Raw genomic sequence first — 26,740 nt, forward strand, 5'->3', positions numbered from 1 at the left:
AACGTGAGCAATCAAACACCTATAAAATTTCCAAGAGAGCCAGTGTGGTGCAGTGGTTAAGAGCGGTGGACTCGTAATCTGGTGAACTGGGTTCGCTTCCCCGCTCTTCCACATGCAGCTGCTGGGTGACCTTGGGCTAGTCACACTTCTCTGAAGTCTCTCAGCCCCACTGTTTGTTGTGGGGGAGGAAGGGAAAGGAGAATATTAGCCGCTTTGAGACTCCTTCGGGTATTGATAAAGCGTGATATCAAATCCAAACTCCTCCTCCTCCTCTTCTTCTTCTTCCAAGAAAAAAAAGGGGGAAAAGAAAACAATTACTGTATTTTGCTTTTAAATGGATGCTGTTTTGTCTTTCATCTGTTTTCATTACGGATTGACAGAGATCTCTGAAGGAGACTTTCTAAATTCAGCTGGAAGGATATCAGGGTGTCTAGCATAGGGGAGTGTATGACTTTGAGATTTGCGGGGGAAGTTTTTTAAACAATGCATGAAATTCCACTTGGCAGGGCAGTTGCCCAGCAGGCTTAGTGGCGCAGCAGGACAGGGAAGCCCCCCTGTTTTGAGACCCTAGAGAGGCAATTATCAGAGACAACACTGGAGTATGGGAATCAGTGCTTTAATGCAAGCTGCCTCATCCTTTCCTAAAGAGGCAGATTAATGTTAGGATTCCAAGACATACAATTAAAACACCACCCTGGGAAGTATATTCGAGTAGTAACTATGGTGCAAAAGGTGGTTTCTTCTTCTTTTGCTCACAATAAAGCATTAAATGAAATGAAAGGCGGTGAAAGAGAAAGGCAGTATATTCTTACAAACCAGAGCTATGTAAGATTTGCCTTGTTAAATATTTCTTAAGCAATTTTTAATTGACAACATATGTTCAACATCACATAGCAACGTGTGCAAAGCACTTTACATCTGTCATAGCCTCCTGAAGCTAATCCCTCTTTAATGTGCTCGCTTCCTTTGTATTGCTGCAGGCTTTGTTTCTGTTTACTGTCTTTTGAAAGGAAGGGGGGAATCAAGTTAGCTGTCAGCAAGAACAAGCTTATTCTACAAAGATTTTAATTCTATTAATCTTTTGACTGGCTATCTTTTTGGAAATCATTTCCAAGGGCAAACGATGCACATGGAAGGAACAAGCCAAATCTAACTTTTTTCAAGGTGAAATTGCGCACTTGTATAATTGGGGCTTTCCTAAAGAAAAACTAAAATATGGAAAGAAAGGAAATTCTGGGGGGTGGTAGGGGACTCGATTTGATTATAACCACTGTGTTTATATCTATCTATCTATCTATCTATCTATCTATCTGTCTGTCTGTCTGTCTATCTATCTATTTATCTATCTGTAAAAGTTAGTTCCTAGCATTTGATCACCATCAAGTAAAACCAAGAAACAGAATCAAAGATTTTTTTTGGGGGGGGGTCTCCACAAGCCTGCTCTCCCTCAGTCCCTTGAGATCATGATTAGCTTTTGGTAATGGGGAACACATCCAGGTTTGTAAAAGCCAGCCTTGCCTCCCCTGCCCCCATGGTAAAATCCTCCAGCATGGATGCACATTTGGCGGATGGGTAAAAGGACAACCACAGGGAGGTGAATTATGAAAGTTGGTGGGACAAGGGTCAAGGTCCAGCCAGCTTCTCTGATTAGGTTGCTCCTATTCATAGCTGTCAACTTTTCCCTTTTCTTGCAAGGAATCCTATTCGGAATAAGGGATTTTCCCTTTAAAAAAGGGAAAAGTTGACAGCTATGCTCCTATTTATCGCGGGTGGTACTGTGGGTTAAACCACTGAGCCTAGGGCTTGCTGATCAGAAGGTCAGTGGTTTGAATCCCTGCAACAAGGTGAGCTCCTGTTGCTCAGTCCCTGCTTCTGCCAACCTAACAGTTCAAAAGCACGTCAAAGTGCAAGTAGATAAATAGGTACCACTCCGGCGGGAAGGTAAACGGTGTTTCCGTGTGCTGCTCTGGTTTGCCAGAAGCGGTTTAGTCATGCTGGCCACATGACCTGGAAGCTGTCTTGAGGACAAACGCCGGCTCCCTCGGCCTATAGAGCGAGATGAGCGCGCAACCCCAGAGTCCGCGACTGGACCTAACGGTCAGGGGTCCCTTCACCCTTTACCTATTTCTCAAACATGACTTATTATTAAATAAAACCGAAATATGAATATGGAGATGAAGAGGAAATTTGACTCTCAGTGGCTGGGTGTCACCAGCCCACATCTCAGTGCTGTCCTTGACTGTACCCTTCTTCTTTCCCTCAAGTTAGTGGATATTTACACTTCTGGGGGGGAGGATAAAGTGGTTCACCTGAGGGCAAAACCTTTATTGCAGGTCCTGTCGCCTGTTATTGAAAATGAAATGCTACATTATGAAATGCTACATTATTGAAATGCTACTGTGGGATGTTTGCCATAAATAAATCTGTCATCCATCTGTCGTAGTAACTAGCACATTGCTAGTAAAGTATAGAATACTAGCAGCCTTGTATCTGGAATTGCTTGAGAATTTTAAGGAACCAAAAAATCAATGCAATTTTGCAATCAGTAGTTTAAATCAGTGCAGTTTTGAAAGGTCAGTCCATCATCTTGTTACAAAATGGCATCCAACGGCATCTGAAAATAGATACAATCCTGATCTGAGGAACCACCATGCAAAATTTGGTTAAAATCCATGCAGTTTTGAAAGGTCAGTCCACCATCTTTTTAAAAATGGCCTCCACTAGTATCTAAACATAGACAAAAACCCACTCCTCACTCTTGGGAATGGTCATGACAAATTGGATGACAATATATTTAGAGGTGTCCAGATTAGTGCATTTTGGAACTGTCATGCTAAATCTGGCGACAATATCTTCAGAGATGACTAAATAGCTTCAGTCTTTCTGGACTGCAATACAGATCATCAGTCCTTGCAGGATCATGCATTGCAGATCTGAATAAAATGTAGGGGCAGGCAAGGGCAAGAGAAAGATCTCGATGTGCATGCGCTCAAAGGCACAACATTGTGAGTCACCAGCATCAAAGCATTTCCAAGAACCGTGTGCTCCTGTTGTTGTGACAGACAGATCTGAGAATTAAATTAGAACACATGGCTTCTAAACAAGGCATGGTGTCATGCTCAGAGAAATCTTGGCAAACTTCTGCTACAGGAAAGTAAAGAGACTTCCTTGCCTTCCATCAACTCCGTGACACATCGAGCCAATGGGAAGGCATTCTGTGAAGGATGGGATTGTAGTCATGCAAACACAGAAGCGGCACTACCCTGACCTTGTCTTGATCTATCAGCTTCAAGTTTTGAGTGAAGACTCGCAGTAGCGTGCAGCATTATGAGGCATTAGTGCCAATGATTGACTCGGAAAACATTAGCAAAGGGGTAGAAAAAGTCCTTGCACACTGATTCGCAATACATCTTTGCTTTCTTGTAAAATTAACTCTGCATCTTAGTGTCAGATATATCACTTGTCTGCTATGACTGAGACACTTCCTTTTGTTTAATCATGTGTCATTACAAATAGACTGTTCATGCATGTAAGGATAGAGAGGTTATTAGGGATATTTTTTAGGTTCCAGATGAGTATGATGGAGAAGAAGTTCATTCTCTTCGCTTATCATATGTAGGGTTCACAAAATCATGGGATGGGGAAACCCTGGCTGCATGGTTTGCTAGAGAATTTTGCTTATGCATCTAACCATCACTGAGAAGGTTGTGTAGTTGTTTATCTATTTGACACTTGTTGAGAGGGCGCTCCACAGGATGGGCACTACCACTGAGAAGGCCCTCTGTAACCTCACTTCTCACAGTGGGGAAACTGCCAGAAGGCCCTCAGAACTGGATCTCAGTATCCAGGCTGAACGATGGGAGTGGAGATGCTCCTTCAGGCATACAGGGACAAAGCCATTTAGGACTTTAAAGGTCAGCACCAACACTTTGAATTGTGCTTGGAAATCTATTGGGAGCCAACGTAAATCTTTTAGGAGTGGTGTTATATGGTCCCAGTGGCTGCTCCCAGTCACCAGTCTGGCAGTTGCATTCTGGATTACATGTAGTTTCCTTCAAAGGTAGCCCCACATTGCAGTAGCCCAAGCAGGAGATAACCAGAGCATGCACTACTCTAGCAAGACAGCGCATGGGCAGGTAGGGTCTCAGCCTGCGTACCAGGTGGAGCTGGTAGACAGCCGCCCTGGACACAGAACTGACCTGCACCTCCATGGACAGCTGCGAGTCCAAAATGACTCCCAGGCTGCGCACCTGGCCTTTTAGAAGCACACTTACCCCATTCAGGACCAGGGAGTCCCCCCCACCCGCCCGCCCCCTGTCCCCCAGAAACACAGCCATCCTTTGAAATGTGCACTTCTCTGAATTTTGTGATGCAGTTCTCCAACCAAACAATTTTTTAAAGGGTGTATTAAGGAAAATGGGCATAAAGTGACCCACATTAGTGAAAATAGCACGAAAGTGTATTACAGTGGTGCCCCGCAAGACGAATGCCTCGCAAGACGGAAAACTCGCTAGACGAAAGAGTTTTCCATTTTGGAGGTGCTTCGCAAAACAAATATCCTATGGGCTTGCTTCGCAAGACGAAAATGTCTTGCGAGTTCCTGCATTGGTTTTTTTTCCTCCCCCCCCTTTTTCTAAGCCACTAAGCTGCTTATCAGCTGATCCGATAAGCCGCTAAAAGCCGCTAATAGCGCTAATCCGCTAATCCGTCAATGGGCTTGCTTCGCAAGACGGAAAACCCGCTAGACGAAGAGAATCACAGAACGGATTATTTTCGTCTTGCGAGGCACCACTGTATATTAGGGGAAATTGCTTCACAAAACATACACATGTGTGTGTTAGGCAAAATTACAGACAAAAATGTGTGTTAGATATTTACACTGGAATGCCAGTGAATTTTCATAATAAACTGATGTGGAAATGTGGAGAACTGAGCATGAGATTAGAAAAATGAGAATCTGACAAACTACTGTCCGATCCACATACAGTTTCAGCTTGAAATCCATGACCATAGCCAGTCCTGCAATGATACAAGGGGCCACCTAATTCACTATTTGATAGTTGTGAATTTGAAAATCCCAGAGTGCTGAAGTTAAAGACACAAATAAAATCCTCGGACATTTTTCTTTCCCCCACAAAGTTGGTAATAGGTTCACAATTAATCATTTCTGTCTTTAAAGATGTGCCTTTCCAGCAAATAAAGTTTTATGTCTTTCAACACCCAGAGTAACAGGAAGACACTTAGAAAATTGTGGGAAGGCATCCAATCATCAAAGCACCTCATATCTGATCAGATGAGAATGTGATAGATTTAAAAGTCACTGAAACATTAAAAGAGCAAATACATGTTAACAGTTGTATGTAAAGCTAAAACGAACAGGAACTTATTTCCCTTTCATAAATAACATTAACACCAGCTTTTTTGTTCAGTTTCCTTGAGAACATCTATTGTACAGTCCTACCCCTTAGTTCATCCTTATTCTTGATCTACTCTACTGTAATGGAATTTTTACACAGAATTTCCCATTCTTTCAAAGATCAGCCACAAGGGAAATATTTTTACTTTTCACCTCTAGGGCACATGTTAGAAAACTAGGATGGGGAAACCATTTGGCGAGGAAATAATTGTTTTTATCTTTATATGACAACCTTATTTTAAGGCCCAATTGATTTATGGTTGTTATTAGAAAATCATTTGTCAACTTAAGAAGAAAAAAAAGCACATGTGTGAAACAATGGGGGTTAAGCAGGTCTCTTTCGAGGCGCATCAATCCATTTGCTAAAGAGCAAAAGCTTGTTCTATTCCCGTTCAAGGACCCTTCATACAATTATATCATATTGCAACCAGAAGCAGGTGGTGAAATCATTTTACCCCATAGCCTCAAGAAAGGAATCCAAAAAGGTCACATTTGAAAAGGTCACTAAACCACTGAATATATTAGTGCTTAAGGAAGGTGCTAATGGGTTTCAACATAGAAAGTTCCAACAATAATGATAAGAAGGAAGAAACAATGCATCTCAAAAATTGCACTCCTTTCCCCAATATATCTACATTTTAAGCATTTGTTGCTGCTTTGGTACTGACCATCAGATTGTATGAAACATTGCATTTTGGTATTGTTTTCACTTTGTTTTTAAATTGTTGTACTTTTTTATTAGCTGGCCTAAGCTGTTACAACAGGAACTGTGGGGTATCAGAAAATAAACAACAAAAACCTTTTGGCCTTGTTAACTCATTTTAATGCTTCCAGAAGAACCCAAAAATCAAAGGATCTATGGCTAAAGCAACATCTGCTGCCTATTTAATAGACTCCAGTGAAAAGTTGTCAAGTTGAAATTCATATGCAGATTTGACATTGTTGGGCTTGGACTGGAATGACTAGACCACAACTGAAAGTATCTGACCCTCTTTGTGAGTTTTTGCACACTGTTCAACTTACTTGGCCAACTTCTTGCTAGGTTATTACACCCACTAGGACTGGGTAGAATAATAGAGTAATAGAACTGTAGAATTGGAAGGACCACAAGATTCATCCAGTCTAACTCCCTGCAATGCAGGAATCTTTAGTCCAACATGGAGCTCAAACCCACGACCCTCTCTACTCTCTACTCTCATGCTCTACTGACTGAGCTATAATGAATGTTGACTGGCTGTTGCTTGCATTTGTGCTCTGCATATCAGTGGGGCATGCTTATTTCTTGCACTGTTGGGCCTTCTAGCCTACAGTAAGACAGCACTTCATGCAGCAACAACATCCTTTCCCAAGCCATACTTGCCAAATGTTGTTTGGGATTTGCACTTAAGTCTCCATCCAACACCAAATCTGAGGTTCAGATTTTCTTTTGAGGGGGGATTTGCACTGCTGTCCACCTTCAACTGATGGACAGAACAATTCACAAGCAATTCAGACTAAAGTATAGAGGCCAACCTAGAGCATTTTCACACCTGAGGCTTAACTTGTGTGTTCCTACATCCTACAGATGCTTCCTACAGGCATCCTACAGGGAGCCAGTGTGGTGTAGTGGTTAAGAGTGGTGGACTCGCAATCTGGTGAACCGGGTTCGCATCTCCGCTCCTCCATATGCAGCTGCTGGGTGACCTTGGGCCAGTCACACTTCTCTGAAGTCTCCCAGCCTCACTCACCTCACAGAGTGTTTGTTGTGGGGAAGGAAGGGAAAAGAGAATGTTAGCCGCTTTGACACTCCTTCTGATAGTGATAAAGCGGATATCAAATTCAAACTCTTCTTCTTCAACATCATCTGGTTGGCCACTATAGTAACAGGATGCTAGACTGATGCAGCATCTGATACAGTGGTACCCTTGTTCTCAAACTTAATCCATTCAGGAAGTCTGTTCCAAAACCAAAGCATTCCAAAACCAAGGTGAGCTTTCACATAGAAAGTAATGCAAAATGGATTAATCTGTTCCAGACTTTTAAAAACAACCCCTAAAACAGCAATTTAACATGAATTTTACTATCTAAGGAGACCATTGATCCATAAAATGAAAGCAGTAAACAATGTACTGCAGTCACACAATCGATCGATCAGTAGCTGAACTGTGTTCCCCACAGTCACAAAAACAAAACAAAAAAGAGTCGCAAAAACAAAAATGCAAAATAAATAGCAAAAACAGACAGACCTCAGCGTAACACTCAAATCAGAAGTGTAACGCTCAAAACAGATCACGTTCAGCTTCCGAAAAAGGTTCGCAAACCGGAACGCTTCCGGGTTTGCAGCGTTTGGGTACCAAGTTGTTTGAGAACCAAGGCACCACTGTATTCTTATGCTATGTTAACCTTTTGAGTTCTCCTCATGTCATTTGTCCAGTTATTGTTCATGAGGAAAAAATGGATGAGAGGCATTTCTAATGAAAAGGAACATTTTGCCAAATGTAGGTTTTATGTCTGCATTACCTACCTGATAAAATGGCTCTTGCTCCAAAGTGTTGCATGTGGAAATGTACAAAGTCTCATTCAGTCTGATCCAGGTTGCTCTTCATGGGAAGGAATGATACGTATATTTCAGTGCTCAGAAGCGCTATGTATCTCCATTCAGTTTAGCAAAGGAAGTTTCGGGAATTGGAAATGGAGATGCGCACACACACACACACACACACACACACAACTTTCCACAGTTTATTGCATTTGTATCCTATTCCACTTTCAATGATGTTAACGGCTATGTTTCACACGTACCCACTGGGGTGAATGAAATTTAGTATGTTGGTCAAAAAGGCACAGTTCCTAACACAACAGTGTTAACATTAGAAAATGGGACAGAAATGTGCAATATTCCTCACATCTGAATGCGCCCTTAGTCTGCCAGTGAAGGAAGAGACTTAAGGCAACTTTCACCCTTCATTCCTTCTGCTTGGCAATGCCATGAGTCACCTGCTTACCAGCTTCAAGTCCGTTTTCTGGTTAAAGAAGCAAATGGTTACTGTAGCAGCGAGCAAGCAGGGAGGAGCAAAAATAACATATCAGCTTTTGATTTGCTGGCCCGCTAGTGAAGAAAGTGTTGTGATCTCCCCCTTTCACGTTGTGTATGTATCATCTTGGGTAGTACGTGTAGTTTTAAGACAGCTAATAAAAAAGGAACTATGAAAAATGTGGTACTGAAGGTATTTGACAGCCAACATATAGAAATGATTTGACATTATTGCATAGAAATCCCCGAAACCATCAGTCCTCTGTTTTGGGTTGCAGTTAAAAAGACAAGCTGGATAGTTACACTCATGAACATAAGACACAATGGCCATCAGGAGAAGAAATATCGGTTCTTGACTTGAACACTTTTACATTGGAAAAGGGCTGGCAAAGATTTCTGAAGAAAAAGCATTTGTGGTGTCAAAAAAGCAAAGACTGTGACTGATGAAATCATACAAACACATACTGAAGGTAATGTGGCGATATTAAATTGTAGGCAAATTTGGAGCAAAATGCTAAAAGTTAACAGGCAAACAAGGTAGAATTTGGCAATCTACCCGTAAATAAATAAGCTATTTCTCTTTTTGTGAAACTTGTTTGCTAAACAGCATGGTAGATGTATGCACTGAGCAACGCTAGTCCTAGAAGGAGTTACATGAAGAATGTTTTCATTAAACTTTTTATCTTCTCTATACAAATTAAATTGGGACTTCTACTCTGGGTTAATGAGGGTACGCACAGGAAAGTGATGGATGGCTGGTGAAAGACCCTGTGTGAGAGGCAGGGATGCGAAGATCTCCCAGGGTGGGTGGGAGAAGAAAGGTGAAAGAAGGGTCTACCCCCTTCTGTGAGACATGGGTTGAGATCTGCCTTTGAGAGAGGGCTTTCTAATTTCTCCCCTTTTTTTCTTCTTGCTTTTTTCTTTGTTTTTAATTTTTATTTTAACTTAGTTTGTTTTTATTGCCTGATATGATAAAAACGTGCAATGACAACTTAAATTGGAAGCAACATTTTTACCATAATTTGATAAAAAGTTGATGGAGCTCCCGGGTGCTCCCTCTTCTCTGCTCACCCTGAAAACTCAAGGCTTTGGTTCTATGAGATAAGGGCTGCCTTCAGATGTGGGGCCTATTGTGGTAGTTTTACTGCTTATAATGCCCGTGCTTCTCTTCCAATTTTTCTATTGTTCCTTTTACACTGCAGTATCTGTTGTGATATGTAACTGTGGCCTTTTCATTGATATACTGCCTCATCGTGCTAAAGAGCGGAAAAGAGCTGTATGCCAGGATACAGCTCCTGATTTTGTCATGTGAGCGTCAGTGGCATGATAATAAAAATGGCAAAACAGAAAACTGCTTTTTCAAGTTTGTGGGGTTCTCAACATCCCCCTCCCCGAAACAAATTAACATGGGAATGAGTGCTAATCTTCTCCTAGATTCCATTCTGTTTCCTGAAGAGGCTTTTACCATGTGTCAAAGATCACATAAACATAATAATTAACAGGTAAGAAAACATCAGGAAGATGGAATGAAGTGCCCTCTGAATGCAGCCAAGAATTGAATGTTGGCTATTCATTAAACCTGTTATTATCTTAACAACAGCACTACACAATTTCCTTAGGGTTTGCAGGCAGTGGATGCTGTGAAATGACATAGCCGGTTTTTTTTTATCATTCTGGAATTGGGGTGGGAAACAAAGAAAAATGAGAATTCAATGAGGGCGAGCTTGGCCTCAGAGTCTGCTGGTGTCAGCGACTGAGGAGGGGTGTGTTGCCGCCTACCCAAGAATGCCCCATGGATGACACAGAGGAAGAAGACTTAGATCCAGGACAGTGGTGGTGGGATATGGGGGACCAGTCTGTGGAAGGAACAAGCTGGGAGATGCTAGAAGCAGGGGGGGGTGAGGGAGCATGGGGGTGGGTGGAGAAGAAGAAAGCCGTTCCAGGACAGAACTGGATGCTGAGAGTCTCAATGCGAGTGCAGACTGACAGAGAGGCAGACGCCGTTTCTATTGCTCAGCAACTGGATGGTGCTGTTCCAACTAGCTCTCCTCATCCACTAACCCCCAGAATGAGAAGAGTCCTGCACATTGCTGAGCAAAGGGCCAGACAGGCCAAGAGGGGAAGCCCTCCCACTTGACACAGTTTGCCGTGAGTGAGGGTGCCAGAGAGGGGAAGGAGGGGCCAGACGCCAGTTACTGCAATGTCTTCAAGTAAGGGAGACGAGCCTAGAGAAACTCTGTTGTGTTTTTACTTACTTCTGTGAATAAAAGTTCATTGCATTTCACATCTCAAGTCCTTTTCCCTGACCCGTGGATGACCTGCATTCTCTTGGCAGCCCCTTGACAGCCAGGCCTCTGTATCTGCAATGCTCTTTGAAGATGGGAGACAATGAATAATAAAATGGGTGTGTTGGATGTTGTGTCTGATTGACATATTGCAATTTTCATTGGCCATTTTCTGTGAAGCAATCTTCAGATCCATCTTGAATTTCACTTTAGGCAATTCAGTGCTAACGTAGATTGTGCAACTTCTCCCTCCCACCAAGATGTTTCACTAATCTGATCTAGGGCTGCCAACTTGAATAAAATATTTTTTGGCAGGGAACCTGGTAAGCCCCCCCCCCTGCGTAATTGATCACAAAATGTGGCACACACACCATTTGAATGGCAATGCCCATCAAAAAAACATTGGGGGGTGATCCTCTCAAATATGGGGTGTGTGTGAAGGTATCTTAGCCTCTAGGAATTGGCTCTTATGATCTGATCAAATTTTGTTGGCTTTCCTCAAAATTCCTGTCACCTTCACAGGAAGGAACATGAAATTCTGAGGCACTGCTGATGTAGTTTTTTTATAGTGCTGAAGGCAATGCAACCCAAAGACCACTTGAAGGTATTTGCCACAGAATAGCTCTCTCTCTATATATATATATATATTACAGATGAACCTATTGAGTGTTAACTTCTGCAATGAACTATTCTGCACTGAAGCATTAAGATGGAGGGCACAAGGAGAAGGGGATGACAGAGGACGAGATGGTTGGATAGTGTTCGCGAAGCTACCAGCATGAGTTTGACCAAACTGCGGGAGGCAGTGGAAGACAGAAGTGCCTGGCGTGCTCTGGTCCATGGGGTCATGAAGAATCGGACACGACTAAATGACTAAACAACAACAATTGTGTTTTAGGAAAATGACCATTGCAGTTAGTTTCTTTTATTTTCTCTCAACTTTTCTTAGACAGTTCCCTCTCACAATGAATCTGGCTGCATCTCCTAGCTGTAGGCTTTTGGTCAAAGATTTGGCTGATTATTTCAAATTAATACACAATCTCTCATTTGTACAACAGCAGGCAAGGTACACCTCTCCTCTCTACCTTTTTAGTATGTATTAAAACCGTTTTATCTATAAAATGTCCAAAGTGACTAATAGCATCTGAAACCTGAAAAACAGGGCAACAGTAATAATCATATCAAAGTGGCAAACAGCAGATAAAATCCAGAAGCAGGCAGTCAAGAGCTAAAACATTATAGATATTTAAGATAGGCCAGCAGAAGTTTAAATTTCCATGGGGCAGCCTCAAAATCTGAAACCAAGAGGATTGCAACAACTTCAGAACAGAAAGGTCAACTAAGTGAGAAGAATTGGGAGTTTTGCACCGGTGGAGTGCTCTGTAATCACCACTATCACCTAACCTGTTGAAAATATGAACATCCTTCCCTCTCTTTTTCATTCCTATCAGGGATGGAGAGATCATAGCCCTGCAAATGTTGTTGGCTACAACTCCCATCATCATTGACCATTGGCCATTCTGGCTGATGGGAGTTGGAGTCAAGCAATATCTGGTTCTTCATCCTGTCTCTATAGTTCACAATGAATTTCACCCAGGACCCATCTGAAATGCTTCTATTTGATTTATTCCTATTGAAGTCCAGCACACCCTCCTTTTGGCTAGTAGAATGTCACAGTAGTGCTGAGTTTATTATTAGTCATTCCATGGCTCCAGGAAGCAGCCCTTGATAGGAAAGCTCAGCAAATAATGGATGGCACATACCACATATTTGTATAAACACTGCTGATCACTCTTCACTCACAAATGGAAGAACGGAGGTGGGAGCCAAGTGTGGGTAAATAATGATATCAAATGAGAGTCAACACATTTAAAACACAAGGAAGGTCATGGTAAACCACAGTTACTTGGGAGCACAGCAGATAAGAAACCGAGCAAGTGATTATGAAATATCTGTATCAAAATAGCAAGCTAGAGAACAAGCAATGTTGTAAGACTAATGCGTTTCCCACTAAAATGACAAGTTCATGTTTATATAAATGCTGCTGTATAGATGGGCTTTAGGTAAAGCTGAAATGGAAATTCTCAAATCTTCAATATTTGGGAATTTTCAGATTTTGGCCTGAACATATTCATATGGGAAACCTTCAAAATCACATTTTGAATGTGACAGGTTTAATTCAAAGTGTGAATGTTTTAGATTTCTTGGCGTCCCTCGAGTGTTTCAATCTTGGCAGGCAACCATTGTGAAATCTCACAAGCTGTCAGCTGTCAAATATTAATTACTATAGCATGTTGTCTACCCTATGCTGTATGACAAAAAATGCACATACCATGACGTAACTATCAAATACTTTGCAGTATTAAATGCTTTTGCATGCCAGCCACCATATATAGCACACCACTGGTTTTCAGAGTGTCTTCAGATCCCATAAACATCCCTAGAGATAACTACAGTTTCTAGAAAGATGAAGGCACTTGTTTAAAACAGTGGGGTGCAGAAATAGCTACCCGTTGCGCTACAAGCAGAAGGGAAGTGGCATAAAAAGGAAAAATGGGGAGAATTCAGGAAACTTTCACTTACACATACCTTTTAATACTCGCTAAAATTCAAACTTCGGAAAAAATTCTATGCAGCACTAGTCCTCTTTGTTGAGATCTAGACAGTAATCCCCCCCCCCCAATATTATAGACTAAGCCCTCAGGGCTAAATTAAGTGTGTTGGTTGTGTAAATTCATGTCAATAGAAGCCAAGAGTACATCTGGGGGAGAGGTAGGAAAATGTTTTTAACTGTTTCACACCCTGCTATAGTCCCAACATCATTTCCCATTTTGAAGCTCTTTGAAGATTTAAAGCAAGGATCAGCAGGGGGCCGGTCCACTGTCCCTCAGACCTTGTGGCGGGTGGACTATATTTTGGGGAAAAAATAAAAATGAACTAATTCCTTTGCCCCACAAATAAGCCAGAGATGCATTTTGTATAAAAGCACACATTCTACTCATGTAAAAACACCAGGCAGGCCCCACAAATAACCCAGAGATGCATTTTAAATAGAAGGACACATTCTACTCATGTAAAAACACGCTGATTCTCGGACCGTCCGTGGGCCGGATTTAGAAGGCGATTGGGCCGGATCCGACCCCCGGGCCTAAGTTTGCCTACCCATGGGTTCCAACCAGCACCAGTAGAGGCCTCGCTTGAAATGACAATAGGAACTTCAGAGAGGAGATTTTTGTTGAAGCCATGGCAGGGAGAGAAAGAGTTAAACTTAACTGTGAGTCAACAAGGTTTGGATGTTGCTATTAGGTACACACTACACTATCCCCCCCCCCCACATAGAAATGCACCTGTCAGTTTAATTTTGGGGGTCTGCCTTGGTAAGGTTTAGGCATCATGGCACACCAAACATGCACATCTATTTAGACACACATGTATGCAAACATATGTATCCTGTGCATTGTACACAATAATATGCATGGTAAGAAAGGCATGCAAATAATATTCACTCAGGATGATAATCAGGGGGAGGGGTCTTTGCCGTCTGCTCCCAACATCTGCTGTGGTCTTTATACCTTACAAGCTCTAACACCATGTACTCTGAAGGTGAAGAGGAGCCCAGTTGAACCAATAGGCTATTTCCTTGTGCTATAGACATTTTGCACATTTCCGGATTGAACATCACAACTCAGCTCAAAAATCTGTTGTGGTTGTACTTGCTCAGCATTTCAGAGCAGGGAGACCCTTCAGAGTAGGGGGCCCTTTCCAAGCAGCTTCTAAAGCAGTCTGCTGGATTATCTATACCACTTCCCTTTACACAAAAACAACCCCATCCTTGTCCACGTTACATATTGGACGTAAAATTCTTTCCCTGCGAGACTAACTTTTCTTTTTGTTCTGCCTGAATTCTTGTCCTCTGAAGTCTCAGATTTAAAAAGAGGAGAGTTCATTTGGTATAATCGAGCTTCAAAAAGAAATCACAGTCTGTTTCTCCATTATAAGCAGGATTAAGAACCGCAAAAAATGAGCTAGTCCACTGCGTTTACTCCTGATCTTCCAACTGCCTAGCTGAGAAACAAGACAATTGTCATCTCTTCATCCTCAGTTTTAAGTCTACAAAAGTCTTTAGCATAAGTAATATGTATTAAAGTGTCAATAAACTGTCTGCAGTATTTGAGGCCTAGTTAGCATTTTTATTGAGCTCCTTGTGTTAGCATTTTCTGAAATTGACTTTTATTAATTACCAATTTAAATCCATAACTCGGATAGCACAGGTCACTAGTAAGTGGGTCATTTCAACATTAGATGCTTTTACCAAGAGCAGTGCTTAAACTTCAGCAGATTTTGCTGGTAGCAATTAAAATAAGCATGTACCATAGCCTATTTATCATGGCAACTAGACAAGTTTAAGACATTTACATGGTGCTCCTGATGAAAGGTAGCCTTCCACCCTATGGCTGTTGTTCAATAACATGCTCATTTCCCATAATCGAGCCTAATTAAGGGAAACTGGTTATTTACCTGTCAGTAAAGAGGGGGGAAATAATTTTGAGTGTAAAATGCAGCCTGGGGAGATATAATTGCTAAACTCTTGACTGGCCTCCGTGGGAGATTTGGTGTGGAAATTATTGATATTGTTCAATTATGCTAGTGCCACACAGTGTTGGATTCCATTTTAAAGGGTTGTCAGCATTTCTTCTTCAAAGCTTAGCAGCAAGTTGTATTTGTAAGGCTGCAAGAGAAAACTTCACCCTCCTCTAAGAAAACAAAAAAAGTCAATATAGAAGGAAATGTTTGGAAGCTTCTTTGAAAAGAAGGACAGTTTTAGTCAGAATGTCTAAGTTTTATTCCCATCCCATTTCATTCTTTTCCCGCCATCTAAAAGGTCTCCAAAATGACATTCAATACTCAAATCTTGAAATATGAAAACTCATTTATATGCTACCTTTTGGCCCTCAAAATGGCCCAGTGTGCTTTACGGCATAAAAACTGACAGTCTAAGCAAATAAATGACAGTGCGAGCCTATATATCTCCACATGGAAGTCCCATTGAGTTTAATGGGGCTTACGTCCAGGTAATGGAGTATGGAATGCTGTTTAAGACTCCAGGCCTATTCTCATTTACCTGGTAGTAAGCCTCATTGAACACAAGGAGACTTACTTCTGAGTAGACATGCACAGGAGTTTAGTGTTACTCTGTTTTAAAAAAATCTTTAAAAAAATGAAAGCAAACCTATAAGAAATAAACAAAGCCATTGTAATCCACAGGCAGTGATTCCTCCCTCCCTCCCTCCCTTTATCAAATTGGCAACGGAAGCTGATAAAGCCATGAGATCCATGAGGCCATCTTGGTTGTGAGTCCTGGGAGGGTTGACTGACTCCAGCTACAAAAGCTGAGGCTGCTGAACAGACTTGGGGTATTGTTTAGAGGCTTTTGTTGCTGTTGTTAATATTATTTGTTATTTATATTTATATTATCTGTTATTTGTATCTTTATTTTTAGATCTTATAACGATTGGTTCTCTCACACACATTCAGAAAAAGAAAAAGACCACATTGGCTTAGGGACAGGGGTGGAGACAAAATCTGTTCAGTTGGCATTTCTTCCTTAGCATAGAGAGGTTCTAAATATTTAAAGAAATTGATAGGAACCTATCTAATTTGCACTTCCCAAAGCAATATGCAAATAGAAATGTAGCAATCCTTCAAAAAGTGCACTTCTCTAAATTTTGCAATACAGTTCTCCTGCCTAAAAGAATTTTTGCAAAAAAAGCATATATTAGGGGCATAAAATACACATTAAAATGTTTAATGCTAATGAAGTTTCCTCCACACTTTCCTTATAAGTTGATACGTAAATTAATTTAAGATGGGAAGCATGAAACTGCGAAAAATTTGACAGATTTATTGATTCCCTACTTAGCCATACTTTCTAGAGATTTTTAAAGGCCAAATCTTGTATCATCCCCATTCCTTTTCATTGTGTCATATAGTCTACAAATGGTCGAACAGACTGTGGAATATATCCAAGAAGTTTGCAGGTCATCACTGCTTGTTTGTTTGTTTTTAAAAAGAAGAAAATTTCACAAGAATCTCCATAGATTCCACTCCACTTGGTATCCTCCTGGTGCTTTTGATCACAGCTCACAACCTCTCTAAACCATTGGCCATTCTGGCTGGGGCTGGTGGCAATTAGAAGCCAAAATCATCTGAAGGGCACTGGGTGGGGAAAGATGCCCTGTGAGGTAAAATTTGTCCAATATTTTTTTTTGCCCTATTTTCTACATTTGCATTACAAGACACACACACGCCGCCCCCCCCCCAAGAAAGAAATATGAGGACCACCCCTCCCACAAAGCAAAGACTCCCAACAAATTACATGGTGGGGTTTTTTTATGGGGGTGGGCGGTGAGGAAGCAAAGCTTTATGATAGTAAATACTGTACGCAGGTTTTTATGCTTCCTGTATAAAACGTAGTCAAAATAAAAAGATTCCTTCCAGTAGCACCTTAAAGACCAACTAAGTTAGTTCTTGGTATGAGCTTTCGTGTGCATGCACACTTCTTCAGATACACGTGTATCTGTGTATCTGTGTATCTGTGTATCTGTGTATCTGAAGAAGTGTGCATGCACACGAAAGCTCATACCAAGAACTAACTTAGTTGGTCTTTAAGGAATCTTTTTATTTTGACTATGGCAGACCAACACGGCTACCTATCTGTAACTGTATAAAACGTACTATAGGAATGTAAAGTACTTATTATCTTGTTTATTGTATTTTGACTTGTGGGATAAACCTCTAACTGATTGTCTTGAGAAGAGGCATAATCTGTTACACTCGACTAACAGTACTATTTCCTTCTTTCTTATCTTGTATTTGGTCTGTTCAGACATGTTTGTTCTTCTTGCTGATCTTTTAAAATGTGTTTAGCAAAGTAAATGATGGATGGATTCTATTAATGTTCTTTAAGTTCACGTGAAGTTTGCGGCGCACTTTTTCTTTCTGCGTGCCTTGACGCTGGGTTGTGCGTTTTCAGCTTTCTCAATAGCGATAAACAGAAGTTAGCCAACTGCTTCCTTGGATGGAGATGCACTCTCCCTGAGGGAGCAGGTACACAGCTTTGGGGGGGGTGCTTCTGGATTCAGGTAGCCCCAGGTGGCCAGAAGACCCTTTACCAGCTACACCTGGTATAGTAGTTATGCCCCTTCCTGCAGCAGAAGAGCTTGAGCACAGCAGTGAATTCAAGACTGCAATACTGCAATGCATTCTATCTTGGGCTTCCATTTCACTTGATCTGCAAGCTGCACTTAATGCAGAATGCTGCAGCACAATCGCTGACAGCGGTGAGGCTGTGGCCTTCATCTAGACTTCCTTTTGTTATTGTTTTTAATTAAAGATTTCCTGGAGTTCCACACTTTCTAGGCACAGGTCTGGGCTTTCCCAGCGGGTTTTATTTTGTCCCAGTGCTTTCTCCATGAAAAACTGCATTCTACTGCTAAATCAGAGCAAACAGCAATCTGCGGAAAATGTGACTGTCATTTGCTTCAATTCAGCAGTAAAATACATATTTTCCTGGCAAAAGAACCCAAAAAAGTGGGGGGAAATGCTCAGACATGGAGCTTTAAATCAAATCAAATCAAATACCTTTATTGGCATCACAGTATAAAACATTTCAGGTCACTGGGATAATTAAAATGACAAGGGTGAAGCTGTTGAGAGTTGTAAGACCACACTGTGATCGTGTGCACTTAGATATTCTGCTATGCCCTGTCTGTTCCCCGAAAAGGATGCTTCATTGGGAACCCTTTTGGGTAAAATTGTGGCTAAGAAGGTAGCTACTAAAGCAGTGATATCTTTCTCCCGATCTACCAGGAGAAACCTCATGGACTTCTTCTCAGAGTTATAGGTCGGAGGTCCAACATTTTGACATGGAGCTTTCAAACCTGTGCCTAGAAATGTAGCACAAAATGAATTCCTGTCTGCATATTCAACTTCTCCCCAAAGATCTGCTCTGGTTGCCCATTTGCTACTGGACCAAGTTCAAGGTGTTAATGTTAGTAAAGTCCCGAACAGCCTGAGACCATTTTACTTGTAGGAACACCTTTTGCTCCATATAAGTCCGCTTGGTCGCTTCAGTCTGCAAGACTGGCATGGTTAGAGGTCCCACAAAAATACCCATTCCACACTTGTAAGAATTCAATCTTTTATTTTTTATTTTCCAATCAATATTTTATTAAATTTTAACAATAAAAAAGTTCAGAAAAATACAAAGACAGAGAAAATACAAAGTTACAAAATACAAAAATACACACTTTAAACACAAAAAAAGAAAAAAAAGAAAAAAAAACATAGGAAAAAAACCCCAACAAAATTCCCTTTCTTAATTACATCTTTAGTTAACTTATTTTCCTGACTTCCTCACATCTCCCGTTCTTGTATCCCTTTTAATAATTAATTCAGCAAATTCATGTGCTATTAGTTTATCTATTAATAATCCAATCTTACATTTTACCCTGTTGCTAGAGCCCCTGCAATTCATTTCAATGTCATCAGCATTCAAAATTTTTACAATATTTCTGCAAATAGGTTTTAAATTTCCTCCAATCTTCTTCCACCGACTCTTCTCCCTGGTCTCGGATTCTGCCAGTCATTTCCGCCATCTCCATGTAGTCTATTAGTTGCATCTGCCAGTCTTCCAAGGTGGGTAGGTCTTGTGTCTTCCAATGCTTTGCGATGAGGATTCTTGCTGCTGCTGTAGCATACATAAAAAAGTTCTGTCTTTCTTTAACACCGATTGGTCCACTATGCCCAGGAGAAAGGCCTCTGGTTTCTTCAGGAAGGTATATTTAAATACCTTTTTCAGTTCATTATATATCATTTCCCAGAAGGCCTTGATCCTTGGGCACGTCCACCAAGGAATTCAATCTTTTAGTGTCGCAGCACCTACATTTTGGAATTCCACTGTATTCCTTCTGGCCCCTGCTTAAAACATTTTTGCTTGGAAACATTTTTCTTGATATAGACCTGATACATCTCAATTATCTATTCATATATGGAGTATATAGCTTGGTAGACCATGCGTAGAGACAGCTGTAGATACCCTATAACATTCCAGACTACAGAAAATATTTCTCAGCTGAAGAAGAAACAATCAGAGGAGAAAGCTTAATATATGAGTGCTCTGTGCATACTTCACTCTTAATCTGAAAATGATCAACTTTATCGTCTTGTTCAGAGGAAGACAGTCACAAACATTTGCCAATATTGCTGAAATATCAACTGAATGGTTTTGCTACAAAACAGTTCTTATTTAAGAAAGCTACCGCCTCTTCCTTCAGCATGGCAGATATAATCTCATTGTCACTTGTAGGATCACCTTACACTGAATACCAGTTCAATCTGTTACTGTTACAGTAGAAATGAAATACTCATTCTGCACTTGTAACAAATTGAAGCATTCATACAATAGTTGCACTCTTTCCAAAATCCTTTGCCGAGGCCATTGCAAAATAGCTTCAGCCATGTGTTTGACAGGCCATCCTTGGCTTGCATCAGCTACAGCAGGCAATAGCAGAGAGGTACAGTGGTACCTCGGGTTACATACGCTTCAGGTTACAGACTCTGCTAACCCAGAAACAGTACCTCAGGTTAAGAACTTTGCTTCAGGATGAGAACAGAAATTGTGCTCCGGTGGCGTAGCAGCAGCAGGAGGCCCCATTAGCTAAAGAGGTGCTTCAGGTTAAGAACAGTTTCAGGTTAAGAACGGACCTCTGGAACAAATTAAGTACTTAACCCGAGGTACCACTGTAATGGGAGAATAGGAAGTGGTACCAAAGTAAAAATTTCCTCCTCCTGCCCATGAGGTGGAATAAATGGCTGCTCACCTCTATAGCCTCTGATGCAATAAATACCTCCCAGGACTGAAAGAGGCAGGGCTTATGAAAATCCAACCAGCCACTTATGAAAGCTTTTGCTAATTTGCTTTTCCATTATTCATTCTAATTAAGGGAAATTTGAATATACAGGTACACCAGAAAGAAGAGGGTTTATGATTGACATCTCTTTCAGGTGGCTGCCTAGGATCTTGGGGAGTCCGACAATTCAGGATTAGGCCAGCAGATGGAAAGGAGATTTGCAATCTTACCAAAAGGCTAAGGAATCTACTAATGATATAGAACAGTCTATCATCACCGATATCCCAAAATGGAGATTAATTTAAAACTGGTCACCACAGATGTGTGTTTATGGTGTCTGCTGCACCTGGGTAGAAAAGATATGTCGGTATCTTTTCAGTAATAATCCCTACTTAAGTTTGTTGCATGAGGACAATGATTAAAATTTTATTAAAAATTTGTTAACAACAATAAAAAACATTTGTTTCATTACATATTTTCAAAACAAAGAAACAAACAAAAAAAACAAGCAATATACAGTTTTTGCCCACCACCAGATGGGACTTATTTGCATGCACATAGATTTAAAACATTTTTCTTTGCTTGCTCACACTTCAATATGTGTGTGTGTGTGTGTTTGTGTGACCTCCTCAACTTCTATGTAAATTCAGTAATGCAAAGTACACCAGGATAGATTGGCAACTCATCTCTCTCATATGTTTATCCAAAGCATAAATGCCATTTATGCCAACTTCCTTTTAACTTCTACAATGTTTATTACACATAATTTCTCCTATAGAATAGGCTGCTGTTCAGACATTCCCTTCCCTTTTGTAGGGATGAGTTGTATCAGAGCACTACAGGATTAGCAAGGACTGTATAGTTTGAGGGCTCTTTGAATCTTGCTCTGATAAATCCTCAAATGTCAAGATCAAAGGGCAGAACTTCAGAAGGTAGAACTGCCAAGCTCGTCCCTTGAAATTATACCTCTGCCTGCTTCCTATCCCTCCCCCCACCTCACAAACCTGGGTTATGGGCATCTATCACGTTGGTGGTTCCAGAAAAATTTCTCCTAATCCTGCACTTCACACACCCCAACCATCAGATCCCTTTCCTGGCTGGTGGCCCCAGAGGCCAGTCCTGCTCTATAGAAATAACTTGATGATCCCCACTGCACCAACAATTTTGCATGCGTCTCTGGCCAGCCATTTCCCCCATCTGCTGTCTCAGCAGCCAAAATATATTTGTTAGCTATTAAACTAATCTTTACTGGCTTCACAAAGACTTGAATTCTACGTGGCTTTCTTCTGTTGGGTTTTTAACGGATGCTCCGGTTTGTTCAGAACTGCAGGCAGCAACCACGTGCAAAGACCAGCCCACCATCTTTCAGGGCATAGAGGGGGGAGGCTCATGTGATGTTATTTCTTGTTGAGCTACAGATGTATTGCTTTAGCTGGAACCGCTGAATTTCTTCAAGACTGACTACTGTCATCTCTGCTTCAAGGATATATATCTGCTGCATATTGCAAGCATGCTGTCCTTTTGTTGCTGTTACTTTTGTCTGGAATAAACCACAGCGCAAATCATTCTACCATAGCAATATAAATCAGCCTCTCATGGTCAACAAGCCTAAGAGACTGAATTTCAACCAGAGAGGAGGGGTGGGGGAGAGAGAGAGAGAGAGAGAGAGAGAGAGAGAGAGAGAGAGAGAGAGAGCTTACTTCCCAGAGAGCAAGTTGTTGGCATTTATCTTAAAGGATTGTCCATTCCAAGTAGCTAAGATTAATTTTATCTTACGTAGCATAAGCTAGGAATGGGAAAACTGTCTCCTCCAAATAAACTGCAAGTTTTGTAGAGGATAGAAAATCCAGGCCAAATACAAGCTATAAAGAAATAGAGAAATAATACCTATGAAGCTTACGTGAACTTGCCTTCTGGAGTCAATCACCGATAAAGTTATTTCCCCCCCTGGGATTATGGCAGGGGAGGAAACAGTAAGCTCATTTCCGCACACGCCACCATCCCAATTACCCCCCTCCTTGCAGATACCCTGCTGCCTAGTGGGAAGGCGAGGCGAGGGGAGGGGCACGGTGGCAGGGTGGTACCCGCGCGGTGGCAAGAGCACCAGATTGGCTCCGCTGGTGTGTTTCCTCCGTGACAACCTCCCTGCTGCCTCATGCTTCCCGCCTCATCAAGAAGCAGCGACTCAGCATCCGAGAGGTCAGGTGAGAGCTGCCACCCTGACCCTACCCCACAAACTGCTACTGGTTTTAAGACTATGGGATGTGAGCCAAGAAATCATTTGGTTTGAATTTTACTGCAGCCGTGAACAGCCCTGCTGCTCTCCCTCAGCCACCCATCTGATGCATAAGGGTAATAATACTATCAGACCTTACAGAGTTGTAAGGTTTAATGTGCTAATGCCAGTGGAATGCTTTAAATACAGGAAAAAGTTAGTGGGGAAAACATTGCTGTAGGAAGTTAGGTGTATGTTCAAAAGATGGGGTTAATGGGACCAGAAGCCATGGTGTTTCTCACCATTCAAGATAGTGGAAACAGTATTCAGATCAGCCCCGTATGAGCAGTCAGGGCACAATTCCAATTCCTTACTTCCACACGTAAAAAATAGCTTTTCAGCTAAAACAATGGTTTGGTACCATTTTCTTTATGAAATGGTCACATTCAAACACTGGGTGGTTTCTGTAAGGTGCTTCTTTTCCCCACAACTAATTTTTTAAAAAAATAAATATGTCATTCTGTAACTGTTAAGTACCATGATTTAAATCACACATTTACAAGTTGTTCCAGTATTACCGAAAGACATTATTGAATTAACATATTTTACTCTGAAAATTCACTAGGGATTTATGTAAAATACATTTGCATTTCGTAGTTGAGTGCTTCCCAGTCAAAGTATTTCTTTTATTTCATATCTGAAATATAGTTTGCCCAGCTCCGATGTTGACCCATTTTAAATATGGTCATTCTTGAGGTATCTTAATTGGAAAATCAGACTTTTACAAACGTTTTGTTTTTAACCTTATAGTATAATACCTTTGGCTCCAATCTGGAGAATTTTAATCTTTCTTAATTTCCATTTAAATCAATGGGGCAAAAGTTCGTTGCAGTTATGGCTGAAATGAAAAGGTTTGTGCATTTTATAAATGGTTTCGTCCCCTGAGAAAAGCACCTCTTTCAGATAATTTGGAGGGAGAGTTCCTAAGGATATAGAAGTGTTCAAACAAGCATTCTGTGGGGACAGGCTTTGATTTGAACAGGTATGAGGAAGCCAGGTCCCTGCTTTGCCAAGACGACTGGGCTATCACTTCCTGCCTTACTGCACTGTGCTGCAACTGTGACAGCCAAGGTGGAAATGAAACAACCACAGGGAGGGGGCACTGGTCTGGTGGCCTTAGCAACAGGAGTATTCCTCTCTCTCTTCCTCCATTCATTCTAAGTGAAGGTAATGCAGTAGGCCCCATTTGCCCTCTGTGCCACTGGCAATGTGGGGCTGAAATGGTATCTAGAGAGAACCAATTACCTGTGTGCTGATTCTTGTGAAGCTAAAACAGCCGCATCCATGCAGAAGAGGGAGGTATCAGGGGAACGTCAAAATTTGCAGAAATACAGACAATCACCCCTCCCTTTCAAGAAGGGAATACAGTCAAAACTCGCGTTACAGATGCTCCATGTTGCGTTTTTCGGGTTACAGACGTGCCGAAACCGAGAAGTACCGGAACGGGTTACTTCCAGGTTTCGGCAGTCACACATGCGCAGAAGCACTAAATCATGCTTTGCGCATGTGTAGAAGCACGGAATTGCAACTATGTGGTGGGCCAGACTATATTTGGAGGGTTAGGGGAATGAATCAATTCCTATGCCCCACAAATAACCCAGAGATGCATTTTAAATAAAAGGACACATTCTACTCATGTAAAAACATGCTGATTCCCGGACCATCCACAGGCCGGATTGAGAAGACGATTGGGCCGCATCCGGCTCCTGCGCCTTAGATTGCCTACCTCTGTTTTGGTTGAAGCTCCCACATGATCACAGGACCATGAGCCCTGCCACAAACAGGAAGGTGAAGGGGATATACTTAAGGAGGCACTGTGGGCAGGCAGATATTGAAGGAATCAATATCTGAGTGACAGAGCAAGGCTTTGGCTGTAGCTAGGAAGAGGGGTAATTTCGACTCCATTTAAGGCAGCCAAGTAGCTTGTGCAGCTTTAAAAAAGTGCAGCTTTTTAGAATGGCTTAAGCAATAACATATCAGGGGCAATGGGGCAATGAACAATGCAGATGTTCTCAAAGACATTTTGGTCCCCTCAAATGGTAGATGTGTAATACAGGGTTTGACATAAATTGATCCACTGATATCAATAGCAGTTAAACATGATGTCCTCTCTCCAGATTGTCACAGAGATCTGTGTCCCCGTTTTATGCTACAAGTGGGCTAGAGTTATCCCCTGATAAAAGCTTCTGGTTGCCTCTAGGAACTGCCTAGCTTATAGGTTGTCTTCAAGCTACCTAGGGGTGATGCACCAGCTATTTCTTGCTACAGTAGCCTATGGCTAAAATGTAATAAGGACATATTGTCATATTTGCAATGGCTTCTCTGGAGAAACCACCTATAGGGATTTTGAGGAAAGTCTAAAGAGTCTTGATAAGAATTGCAAAAAAAATAAAATCCTCAGAGAGGCCATTGCCATCTGTACTGTGGATCAAACTCTGTGAATCTCTTACACACAGACACACACACACACACACACACAGAGAGAGAGAGAGAGAGAGAGAGAGAGAGAGAGATTGATTTCTGTGGGCAGGACCTGCCCCAGTCATTTCAGCACCAACTTAATCTTTATCTGATACGAACACAAAGGTCTGATCCATGCCAAGATGTGCGCAAGCTTTCAAAAAGTACTGCAGTAGAGGCAACTTAACTACCTGTGACACATGTGCATGATAAAAAAGTACGAAATCTTGGAGCTTATGTAGCAGCCTGAAAGAGGGCTAATAATGAAGGGTAATAGGATGAATTACATAAAGGTAACAGGTAGTATTAATATCAGGGAAAGCTTCCTGACAATTATATCTATTAGCTTTTACTATAATCTCCTTAGGGAAAGTAATGAAGGCTCGTTAGCTCACATCTTCAAGAATATCCTGGACACTACACAGGAAGATATGGCGCGGGAAGAAAACATGATGGATGAGAAATAAAAAAAGCTGTTGGTCCACTTAAGCCACTTCTACCCACTTCATGCTCTAAGCACATGGATTCTGCACTAAAATCCTGCAGCCAAAAAATCAAGGCATTGTGAAAAGCATAAGTTATGTTCACTATATTTGACTATATATTTGTCCTTGGCGGGGGGGGGGTAGTCACAAAATGAATTTCTTTTGACACAGTTCATTATATACAGTTGCAGCCTTTCTGAATACTCACATATCTGAAGAAAGTTGCAGATCACTTATAGGAAGCAGTTGCCCAGGTAGGCACATGAGAGCAGAAAAATAACCAGATTGTACAATGGTGGTGGGATAAAATGAAGCCAAGTCTTTATTGACAGCAGCAGGCAGGGTAAGGGTTGGCATGGCATTAGGGCCAGGTTCAGTTCATCATTTCAGAAGTCCCAAGTGGATCCATTGGGTTTGAACTGCCCCAAACCTGTTTCATGGGAGTTGGCCAGTGCTGAACCTTGCTGTGGTGCAAGTCAAGCAAGCAAGTTGTCACTGGGTGACCAGGGTGCAGATTCCAACCAGACAGATACCCCAACCCAAGCTTGGAGGTGTCATGGTCAATATTGCCCTCTGACCTCTTACGAGGGGCCCTCTATACTATGTTGATCCTTCCCAATGTCATTACATCCTCATACAATGTTCTTTACCTAACAAAGCAAGACCATAATTTCACTGAGGGAAAGTGGGGGGGGGGAACCCAACCAAGTGTCTATCAGGTTTAGAGGGGGAAACCAATTCTTAACAGCCCGGTTAACCAGTGACCCAGAATTGCTCAGTGAAGGCTCTAACCCGAGGGTGGGTGGAAAGCTTTCAAGTCCAAGTGGCCCTAAGCTGCAGGGGAAGTTTTCCCCCTCTCCTTTGCAAGGGCTTATGAGACAGCTTTTTCCCATGA

General features: G+C 41.6%; 1 long non-coding RNA gene across 3 annotated transcripts in view; it reads left to right on the plus strand.

The window, feature by feature from the left end:
* The window catches only part of LOC309531733, a 113,112-nt gene that overhangs the window by 49,970 nt on the left and 36,402 nt on the right, over positions 1-26,740 (plus strand). For 2 of the 3 annotated variants that reach the window (XR_014219397.1, XR_014219398.1), the window contains exons 3-4: positions 8,708-8,899; positions 25,728-25,937. This is a non-coding gene — a long non-coding RNA (uncharacterized lncRNA). Of the gene's footprint in view, positions 1-8,707; positions 9,793-25,727; positions 25,938-26,740 lie in introns of those variants that run through there. The other variant, XR_014219399.1, reaches the window with a different exon arrangement.

Source organism: Podarcis vaucheri (genome assembly GCF_965113315.1).
Source record: "Podarcis vaucheri genome assembly, chromosome: 4".
In the NCBI taxonomy this organism is placed as follows: Eukaryota; Metazoa; Chordata; class Lepidosauria; order Squamata; family Lacertidae; genus Podarcis; species Podarcis vaucheri.